Genomic DNA, 10315 nt, shown 5'->3' with positions numbered 1-10315 from the left:
AATAATAATAATAATAATCCTAAATCCAATAGAGATTAAATGATCAATAACAACAAAAATAAAGAGCTGTAAAAATGAAAGCAGGTCAGATGCAACCAAAATAACCATCATCACCAAAATAAGAGTCAGCCACAAAAGTGTAGAATTGTGATTTACAGTCTCCCCTAATTTTGAGGAAAATGTATACCACCGGAGTTGGAAATAAGTTACATGATTACAGTGATAATAACTGGATTGTGTAGCCTGTTCGTGTCAGAGCTGATGTCCAACAAATTCTTAAAGAATTCACAAGAATATCAAGAACTGAGAAAAAGCAAGGCAGAAATTGCCAATATGTAGGGAAAATAACAGGGCCAGCTCTGCACAAACAGCAGGATGAAGTGGCCTGCTTCAGGTGTCACTATAAGGGAGACATGGATAAATGAAGGCAGGCATTGACTTCTGAATGGTGCAACAAGATGAGGGCACCATTTGGGTTCTGCAGGGAAGGTATAGAGGTGAGTAGAATGCCAGCAGCTTTGTCCTTAGAAAAAGGTAAGTAGCTGAGATTCAAGAGCAGAAAGAGAGGCTCTATAGTTAAAAAGTATGCAATGCTGCCTCATTGATTTCCTGAATCATCAGGAAACAACTCAGTCAAGAAGGCTGAGGGTGGTTTGGGTGTCAGCAGATGAAACAAAGCAGAGAAAAAACACTCAGGATAACCTTTCCCATCAGCTGATGCAGATGGGAGTAAGCCAACCAAATCGCTGTCAGGTGTTTTGGAAACTGCTCAAGAAAGCTTTGACAAAGCTCTGCCCTTACCTGTATGACATCAGGTGTAGGGCAGATAGGCATGGCTTGCCCAAAACAGCCTTATGGACCAAATGGGGAAACCTAGTGATTGGCCTACAAGGCAGAGGCTCCCCACCCCTGCTTTAAATAAAGTTGGAGAGATAGGAGGACCTATTCTTTGGGATTGACAATTCATTCAAATTAGGATGTGAAAATGTGACATTTCAGAGTCAAAATATAATTTGAAGGCAGGACACTAAAAACTAAAATTTGCCCCAAAGCCCAAAATTAAGTAACTCTAATTTCTTAAGAGTCTGAAAATTTACTCAACATTTTAAATTTCAAAAATCTAGTTAGGTAGGAAGTGTGCAATTTTTCCACAACCCAAAAAAACCTGTCTAGACTTTTAATTATGCTGGATAAGAAATTGACCAAGAATGTTATCTAAACAAATCACAGTAATTTCTTAGTGTTTATATGTCCTCTTTCTATACAGAGACTGCTGTGTTCGGTCTGCCACTGATTGTCACAACAACAAATCCCCCTTGAAAGCAAGTCATTAATTACTAAAAGTTCATCTTAAATTATGACAAATTCTTTCTGGGTCATTTTTAGTCATTGCTTGCAAGCTGCAAGAGATTTCCACAGAAGCTTTAAAGGCCAAAATGGGATGTGTGTGGGTCCCAGTGGTAATTCTATAATATCCAGAATATGTATCTTTATGAATTCAGTATGTTTCACTGAGCACACTCTTTACAAACCTGATGAATCGCTATCACACACATGCCGACATTAGAATTTATCAGCCAGACGTGCCCATACATCACGAGAGATTTCAGCACCGAGGACAGAGCTCTTAGAGGCAGGCTATTTATCAAGCACACAGTACTTGAAATATGACCTATTATAAAGTCAGCACTGTATAGGTCAGCAAGAACTTGTCCATGTATCTTGTATGTTTGTCTTATGAGACAAAGTACATTTAAAACCAGTTACTGATATAGCTCAGGGGTTAGAATTACATTGTTTCAAAGAACGCAGCTGAGATAAATGGCAAAAAAAATAGCCACACACAAAGAGCACTTTGCCATAAGTATGCCAATAAGAACTTATTTCTTGGATGAAATCAGCAGTTCTTACATTTCCCTGCAGAGGCACCATCTTCCAAAGAACATTGAGGGGGCCCAATGTGACATCCTGACAGTGCATGTGCAACGTCACACAACATCCTGACAGCGTTCCATGCCCGGCTCCATTTTTGGCCTCAACAATAGGGGGGCAGCCCCCTTTTAAAAAAATAGCCTCAGCCCCCTGGAGCCAGTGCCTATGCTTCCTTGTGTAATTTACTATAATGCAGAATTCCACCCAGGTAAAGGTAAAGGGACCCCTGACCGTTAGGTCCAGTCGTGACCGACTCTGGGGTTGCAGCGCTCATCTCGCTTTACTGGCTGAGGGAGCCGGCATACAGCTTCCGGGTCATGTGGCCAGCATGACTAAGCCGCTTCTGGCGAACCAGAGCAGCGCACGGAAATGCCGTTTACCTTCCCGCCGGAGCGGTACCCATTTATCTACTTGCACTTTGACGTGCTTTCGAACTGCTAGGTGAGCAGGAGCAGGGACCGAGCAACAGGAGCTCACCCCGTCGCGGGGATTCGAACTGCCGACCTTCTGATCGGCAAGTCCTAGGCTCTGTGGTTTAACCCACAGTGCCACCCGTGTCCCATATTCCACCCAGAGTTTTCCTTAAAACAGAATAATTTACTCAAATGATCTAAAATGCTATCTTCCACATAACTGATACTTAAGTGAAGTTTTTGCTTGAAAGATTCAAACCATTCTATGTGTGTCCAGGCACTTGCCTGAAAATACAGAGCTGGATTGGGGCAGGGGGCACATGGAAGTCCTCCCCTCAACAGCCCCATGTGCATGACCCTACCTCTTCAGTCATACAACATTTCCTATTTAGAGGTCTTAAGGGAGCTTTTTACCCATGTTCACTTGAATGCACGTAGAACACCTTTAGTAGTCAAGGACCTTACTTTATCAGGCTCTCCAACTGTGTAAAAGGCTCTACTCACATTCAGGTGAGCATGAGTAGAAGCCCCATGCAGATCCTCCAAGCAAAATGTGGGAAATGTTGAGGACTAAATAGGTGGGGTTTTGTTATTTCCTTGACAACTGATAGGAGGGTGTTCCACAGGGTGGGCACCACTTCCGAGAAGACCCTCTTTTTAACATTCATGCACGTTTTTTGTAATTTGGAAATAGTATCCCTCTGTCAAGAATTAGGCACAATGTGCTCCATGCATCACACGGTTTAATACCTTTGCCTCTTACAAGCATGATGGTAACATGGCTTCTGCAATAAGTTAAGGAAGTTCACAGAATGAAACTTTCCTGTTCACTTCATCTGGATTCCCACCAAAAGTCTTTCTGGATGGCTGGAGGCTCTCCTGGACAATGCAGGGTGGAACATGGGGGTGTAGCATGAGCAGAAGTCAATCAGCACTAGGTTTGGCTGGTGGAAAGTTTTCCATCCCTCCCTAGCACCCCCCCCCCTTGTGCCCATATTATTCTGAAGGGCCCCTCAAAAAAGGCCTTTGGGGAGCACAGTTGATTGCAGCTGGGAAAAAGGAATCAGAAAATTTCCTTCCATGGATGTTCTTAGGTTAACTTAGGTAAGGATCCATATAACATTAAAATGTTTCTACTTAGTGAATCTCATAAATAAATACATTCTCTCATACACTTTTTCTCGATGGTTTTAAATGGAAAAGGACTATTGTGTATTCTTAAAGTTTTTATTAAAAATAGTGAACTGAATTGATATGAGAAAATTATGTTTCTGGTAAATTTAAAGTATACAATGTAGGTTTTCCTTCCGGGAAAGAGTCCTGTTTTATAAAATGCTTAAGAATCACATATTAATTATGCCATGCTTTTGTACACCATAGCTGCAATCCCATTTACTCTCCCACATTTTCCAGAGCTGTATAATTTTATCATCATTTAAAAATAATTCCTAAATGTGCCACTTGCAAAAGGTTGAAATAAAAATTAGGGGAGGCAACACAAGCTAGATAGATGTCTAATAACCATGCATGTCAGGATTTCATTCAAACACAGAAACAGAATGTAGACGATGCCCTCCTTAGTGGTTTAAAACTATTGTCATTATTCAAATAAAAAATAGGTGTATATACCTACAAAGCCAAATGTGGGTGGCTTCTAGATGTTACAATACACAGAAGCTTAAGTGACTCTGTCTTCCTGTCACCATATTTCTGCTTTTCACCCAAAGCCCAAAGAGTTGTGGAACTAGGGAATTTTAGATCTTAGACTTAATGGTAGGATGGGACACTTTAGACTGCCATGTGAAATACTTCAGCTGTGAAGCAGTCACTTAATATATCTCTTCCCAATGTTGCCGTTACATGCTTTACAACCACTTCTGCAGCCTTGATACTTTACAGGAAAACAAACCACCACCTCCACACACAAAGTTTGCCAAACCTGACTGGAAAATAAATAAATACTGTGAGCATGTGCAGTTCCGCATTTTAAATTCACTTTAATCACAGCACCATCATAAGTATTGGAATAAAATTTGGTTTGCTTTGGCTGCCCTGAAGTTAAACACATTTACTTGGAAAGAGCACCACTGTGTTGTTGAAAAGGATAATTGGGTTGTATTTCAACAAGTCCTACTCAGAGCAGACTCATTACAATTAATGCACCTAAGTTGTTGTTGTTTAGTTGTGTCCAGCTATTCGTGGACCAGAGCACGCCAGGCACTCCTGTCTTCCACTGCCTCCCGCAGTTTGGTCAAACTTATGTTAGTAGCTTCGAGAACACTGTCCAACCATCTCGTCCTCTGTCGTCCCCTTCTGCTTGTGCCCTCAATCTTTCCCAACATCAGGGTCTTTTCCAGGGAGTCTTCTCTTCTCATGAGGTGGCCAAAGTACTGGAGTCTCAGCTTCAGGATCTGTCCTTCCAGTGAGCACTCAGGGCTGATTTCCTTAAGAATGGATAGGTTTGATCTTCTTCTAGTCCATGGGACTCTCAAGGGTCTCCCCCAGCACCATAATTCAAAAGCATCAATTCTTCAGCGATCAGCCTTCTTTATGGGCCAGCTCTCACTTCCATACATCAATACTCGGAAAACCATAGCTTTAAGTATACGGACCTTTGTCGGCAAGGTGATGTCTCTCTTTTTAAGATGCTGTCTAGGCAGCACCTAAGTCAACCGTGCCCATAAATGTCAATTGGACTACTCTGAGTAGCACCAGCATTGAAACTCACCCACTGTGTTTTAAAAGTAAAAATAAAAGGCATCTATGAACATGTGCATGCCTGGTCAGCTTTCTTCTGACTATAAAATGCTTTTGAAAGCAAGCAAGCTGTGTCAACCTACATTAGTCCCAACAGGTCATGGCATGCTCCGGCAGGGCCTGTTTGCTGGTTTCCCTCCATCAGCTGCTCTCTGGGTGGCCAGTTGGGACCACCTGAGCTACAGGGCTCTGGACATCAGTTCCAAGGTCCAGGTCTACATGTACTACTGCCTAGATATATGAGGAGCATTCTCCCACACATTTGGACTCAGGGCAGACTACCCAAACATTTACAATTTTACATATTTCTACTCTTTATACTTGAGGCAAGTTGTAACAGAACATCTGTATAGCTCAGCTGGTAGAGCATGAGACTCCTAATTGGGCAAAAGATTCCTGTATTGCAGGTGGCGGTCCCTTCCAACTGTATGATTCTATGATCATCCTGTGTATTCACTGCCAACATTTTATTATCTCATACAGTGGCTTCCCCATCCACTGCTTCATCCGCATTCATACTTCATAAGCCGGCTAACTAGAATGAAAAGGAACAAATATTTATTTATATATATATATATATTTGCACATCCATCAGCTTTCCCTCTTCTCCTGTGTACTAACCTGCGGAGAGCTGGAGTATAACCCTCATCAGCCCCAAGCAAGCATATCCAATGGCCAGGTTAGAGAAGGCTGTTCTAGTGGTTCAGTGCATTCACTAACTGCTTATACAGGTAAGCTATGACACAGCACTACAATCTAAATACTTATATCATGGTTACTTAAAGAGCTATCTTGCAAAAAGAAGAGAAAGGTAAGAAATGTTTTTGGTTGCTTGGTTTGTTGTTTTTTAAAAAAGGTCTTAGACAACACTGGCCATCAGCCTTTCCCTCTTAAAATGGTAAGATCAACACATATTTTCTGAGGGATGAAAAAGGAGAAAGAATGATGATGACAGTGCAGTATGGACATTTTATTCACCATTTAAACACAGAAGCTGACATATCCTAAGTGCCCTTATAAAACAGCAAGATAACACCTGTGCCCTTCTTATGTAAATGAATAGCTTGATCTGGTCCTACCTGCTATCTCCTTGCTTGCTGTCTTGTATGCCTGTCTGTCAGTACTGAAAGAAAGATAAAGAACTGCAGCTGGGTAAGACTATTAAGAGCTTTCACCCACCCTCTAACAATTCCATTGTATTCACCATATATTGCTCATTATAGAGGGTCTCATTACGGATCATCCCAGGTGTATTTCTTTATCTCTGTTTTACCATTGACAGGCAGGTGCAGAAGATAACAAAAATAAGCAACCACATAGTAGGCAGAACAAGATCAAGGTCTCCCCCCCCCCCGAAAAATGATACATACAGGTGCTATCTTGCTCTTCTATAAGAGTGCACAAGATAATACACCAGCCCCATGTTTGCTATCTCTTCTTCCTTAATTTTCACCTGGAATAGGTAAATAAGAGGCAAGACACGAGTATGTGGGATTGAATTAGGACCATGTTTTACTCAATACAGATCTCAGCAGAGGGTAAGCACCATGTGGGAGCAACCAGAACCCAACCAAACCTGGGTGAGCCACCTCACATGGTTTGATTATAGCCCATTACATAAGCCTCACTCTTAAGATGAATATGGACACCCTAACCCTGACCCAAGTCTTAGATGAGGGCCCCACAATTCCTGGTGGGTGAGATCAGGCAGTCCCAAAGGCATTCCATGTCTAGCCTTACAGGTCACAACCCAGAGGGGCAGACATCCAAATATGTCCTCCACCTCCAAAAGTTCCTAAGGGTGCTCACCGCCTCATTTTACAACTCTTGCACTTCTAACAAGGCTCACAGGATAATATAGCAGCACTTATGTTCCCTAACTTTTCTTTCTCAACATCCATCCATCTCTTTTATTGTAAAATGAATTTACTGACAAATCATACAATTTGGATGGCCAGCAACACAATTAACAACTTCCGTTAATTACATAATTACCTCCACTGATGCCAACCAACAAACTGCACAGTGGTTATTGAGCTCCTAAGTATTTTGCTCTTCTCAAAACCTCATAGTTTCCTGCCAAACAGTCTTGCTCTGTCTCTTTCTAGCCAGAAGATGTCAGTTTGGAGACATTCCAAGTAATAACACTCAGTTTGGTTTAATGTATAGTCTCCAAAGTTAATGCTGTGTGCTTAACCAAGCCCCCTACCCCTAATGTTCATTGTACTTCATTGTACTTTGGCTACAATGAGTCAACTTCAGAGTGTGAAAAAGTTGCCTGCCAATGCCAGGGTTGGCCCAAGACATTTTGCTGCCTGAGGCAAAGGGCAATATGGCACTCTTCTGCTTCCATGAACAGAAGCTGACCAGACTGACAGCTACTGAATCATTTCAACACTGACAAAAGGATATAGTATCCCCCACCACACCAGAGGATAGCAGCCTAGCTCAGGGTGTGCATGGTAGGCCATCTTGAATCCTGATTCTGTCTTCTGCAGTATTAGCAACTCCTAGTTTGGTGCCATCTGCAAATGTGATGAGCATCTCCTCAATTCCTTCAGCCAAGTCATTTATAAAGATGTTGAAGAACAATGGGCCCAGGACAGAACCCTGTGGTACCCCACTTGTCACTTTTTAATGAGAAGGCATTAGTGAGTGCTCTTTGGATTTGGTCAAACAACTACAAATCTATCTAATAGTAACCTCACCCAGACCATATTTTAACAGCAAGTTCATGGAGGACTTTGTCAAAAGTCTTATTGAAATCAAGATATGCTGTGTTAACAGTATTCCCCTGATCCACCAGGCTTACAACACTTATCAAAAAAAGGAAACAAGATTTGTTTGGCATAACTTGTTGAGAAACCCACACTAGGTCTTAGTAATCGCAGAATCCTTTTCTACGTGTTCACAGACCAACTGTTTAATTATCTTGATTTATATATAAAAAAGCTTGATTGTAAAAAAAACCAAATAAACCTCAAAGTGGTTTACAAAAAGACAAAACAATAAAATAAAAAAATAATGCAAGAAAACTTTAAAAAGGCAATAAAAAGCTGTAGGTCCAAGCAATACTGCAGTTAAGTATTTATAATGTGTCTGAAGCACACACAACAATTTTCTGCTTCATATGGCTGCTGACGTCAAGAAAGAAGAGTACAAAACACACCAAAAAGGCCCTTTCCAAACTTTGACAACTTGCTTTGTAAATGCTATGAGAAAAACCTAGGAAGTGTAAGCTTTTGCTCTACAGAACTATCTGCAAATATAAAGACCAATTAGAGCCTTTCAAATTGATTGGATTGCTCGCTGTTTCCATTAAAAGCCCTCCCGAGCCCTTGATTTGCAAGTGAACCATACATGATCTGTACTAATAAGCACTTAATATACCAAATGTCACAGAAACCGCAGGCTTTCTAGTCCTTTACTACTAGACAGATATGCCATGAGATAGGGCTTTGCAGCAAAAGTGCCCTTCTAGCCAAACTCCCAGGAGGCAACCATTTAACTTGATCATCTATTGGAAACACTTTCCCCCACCTCTGCTTTATGGTCCTCTATATCTTAAGTTAGAGCCAAACTCAAACTTATAATATATATTGGTGCTGATATCATAGAACCAATAGGAAGAGAACACCTGGAGACTGTGACAAGCACAAGGAGACTGCTGGCTGACAAGGAAGACATGGAGGTAAGGAAATGGTCTTCTCCATTCTAGGATTATTTAAATTACTTTTTGTCACACTGCCAAGGAAACGTCTGGTTTAGCTGCCACACAATGACCTCAAGCCACGTATTCAGTAGCAGTAGGTGATGAAGCTCAAACCTTGGCAAATCCAGTCTGGGATGTGGCATTTTCAAGTGGAATGGAAGAAAATGCAAAAGGAACTGAATCTTGAGGCAGAAAACAAGAAGGGACTGACTGAATTATCTAAAGGCTCTAAATGTAACACACATTTGCCTGCTTCTAGCTTGAGGAAGTATCCTGATGCTTGCTTTTCCAGGCCATAGAGCATAAAGGAAGATTCTGCAATTCATCAGGTACCTAGCTTAGAATACTCCTCAATTCTGAGTTGTTAATGGAAACCCGGGTGGCATTAGTGCCTTTTTCTAACTACGGGTGTTCTTGGCGTGTGGCACTCAGGGTGTGTGGCTTGAGCAACATCCATTTTGCATCTTTTTTTCCTGATGGGCTCCCCCCCCCCATTTTGCCACTAGCACCCAAATCAGAAGTGCTGGGGGGGGGAGAGGGGATTGTTTGGGGGCAGGATTAGGTCCCCAAATTGAGGGTTCAGTACTCTTGCAGCAACACTGTAAGTTAAGGCTGCATTATTATGTCCATATTGGAAATAGGGGGCTGAGCCTGAGAGACAGTGGTTTGCCAAATTCTACTGAATTCATGGCAAAGGCAACTTGAACTGGGTTTTCCCAGATTTTCAGTTTTGTCTCTTTGGCCACTATGCCGCATCAGCTCTCAAAGCGTGTCTGCTTTTTAAGGTTAGCAAACAATAAAACCCACCACACCAGGAAAGAAAATCTAATGTTAAGTAAAATGAATGAAAAAAGAACTACCTAAGAGCATGAGTACAGCTGAAAAGAGTCCAGATGGCCTCTTCCAGATACAAAATTAGCTGATGTCCCTTTTAATGTTACAGTTTATGAGAGTGGAAAACAGCCCCATCTGCCTCCCACTAAAGTAGCTGCTGACTCAAATTCACCATAATCAAATCATGCTGGGCTCCAAATTCTGGGCTCTTTCATTCTTATGGGAATCTGAAAACTCCTAAAGACAAACAGTGATGGAAGAGCAGTTCAAAAATGGGGTTGGAGTAGGGGACCCAACAGAAGTGGATTTCATTTGGGTGACTGCCCCATACACCCACTTGATCAAGTTGAATATGTATCCCTAAGGTCTTTAAATGTATAAGAAAATAACCCTTGACTGTGCTTTTTAGCCTGAGCTGCATAGCTGGAAGTCAAGCAAATATGTTTGGGAATTAAAGAACCATTTCTAACAGCCACTGAAGCTACAATCAGTCTCCTATGGGATTAATCAAACTGTACAATAGAAATAGAACTGTGCTCTTTCACAAGGCCAGGACATTACAGACCACACAATCTTTTGCTTGGCAGAGAAATAATTCCCAATGCACAAGTCTCATTTTCATTTTTTTTAACAGCATTTATTGCAAGGTGCGTTTTTCTTCTGTAGA

General features: G+C 41.6%; 1 protein-coding gene across 1 annotated transcript in view; it reads right to left on the bottom strand.

Moving 5' to 3' along the window:
- The window catches only part of IMMP2L (inner mitochondrial membrane peptidase subunit 2), a 460855-nt gene that overhangs the window by 296428 nt on the left and 154112 nt on the right, over positions 1-10315 (bottom strand). The gene's annotated exons all lie outside the window — the stretch shown is intronic.

This window comes from Podarcis filfolensis (assembly GCF_964270895.1).
Source record: "Podarcis filfolensis genome assembly, chromosome: 10".
NCBI classification, from domain to species: Eukaryota; Metazoa; Chordata; class Lepidosauria; order Squamata; family Lacertidae; genus Podarcis; species Podarcis filfolensis.
This window is presented reverse-complemented; position numbering and strand designations above follow the sequence as displayed.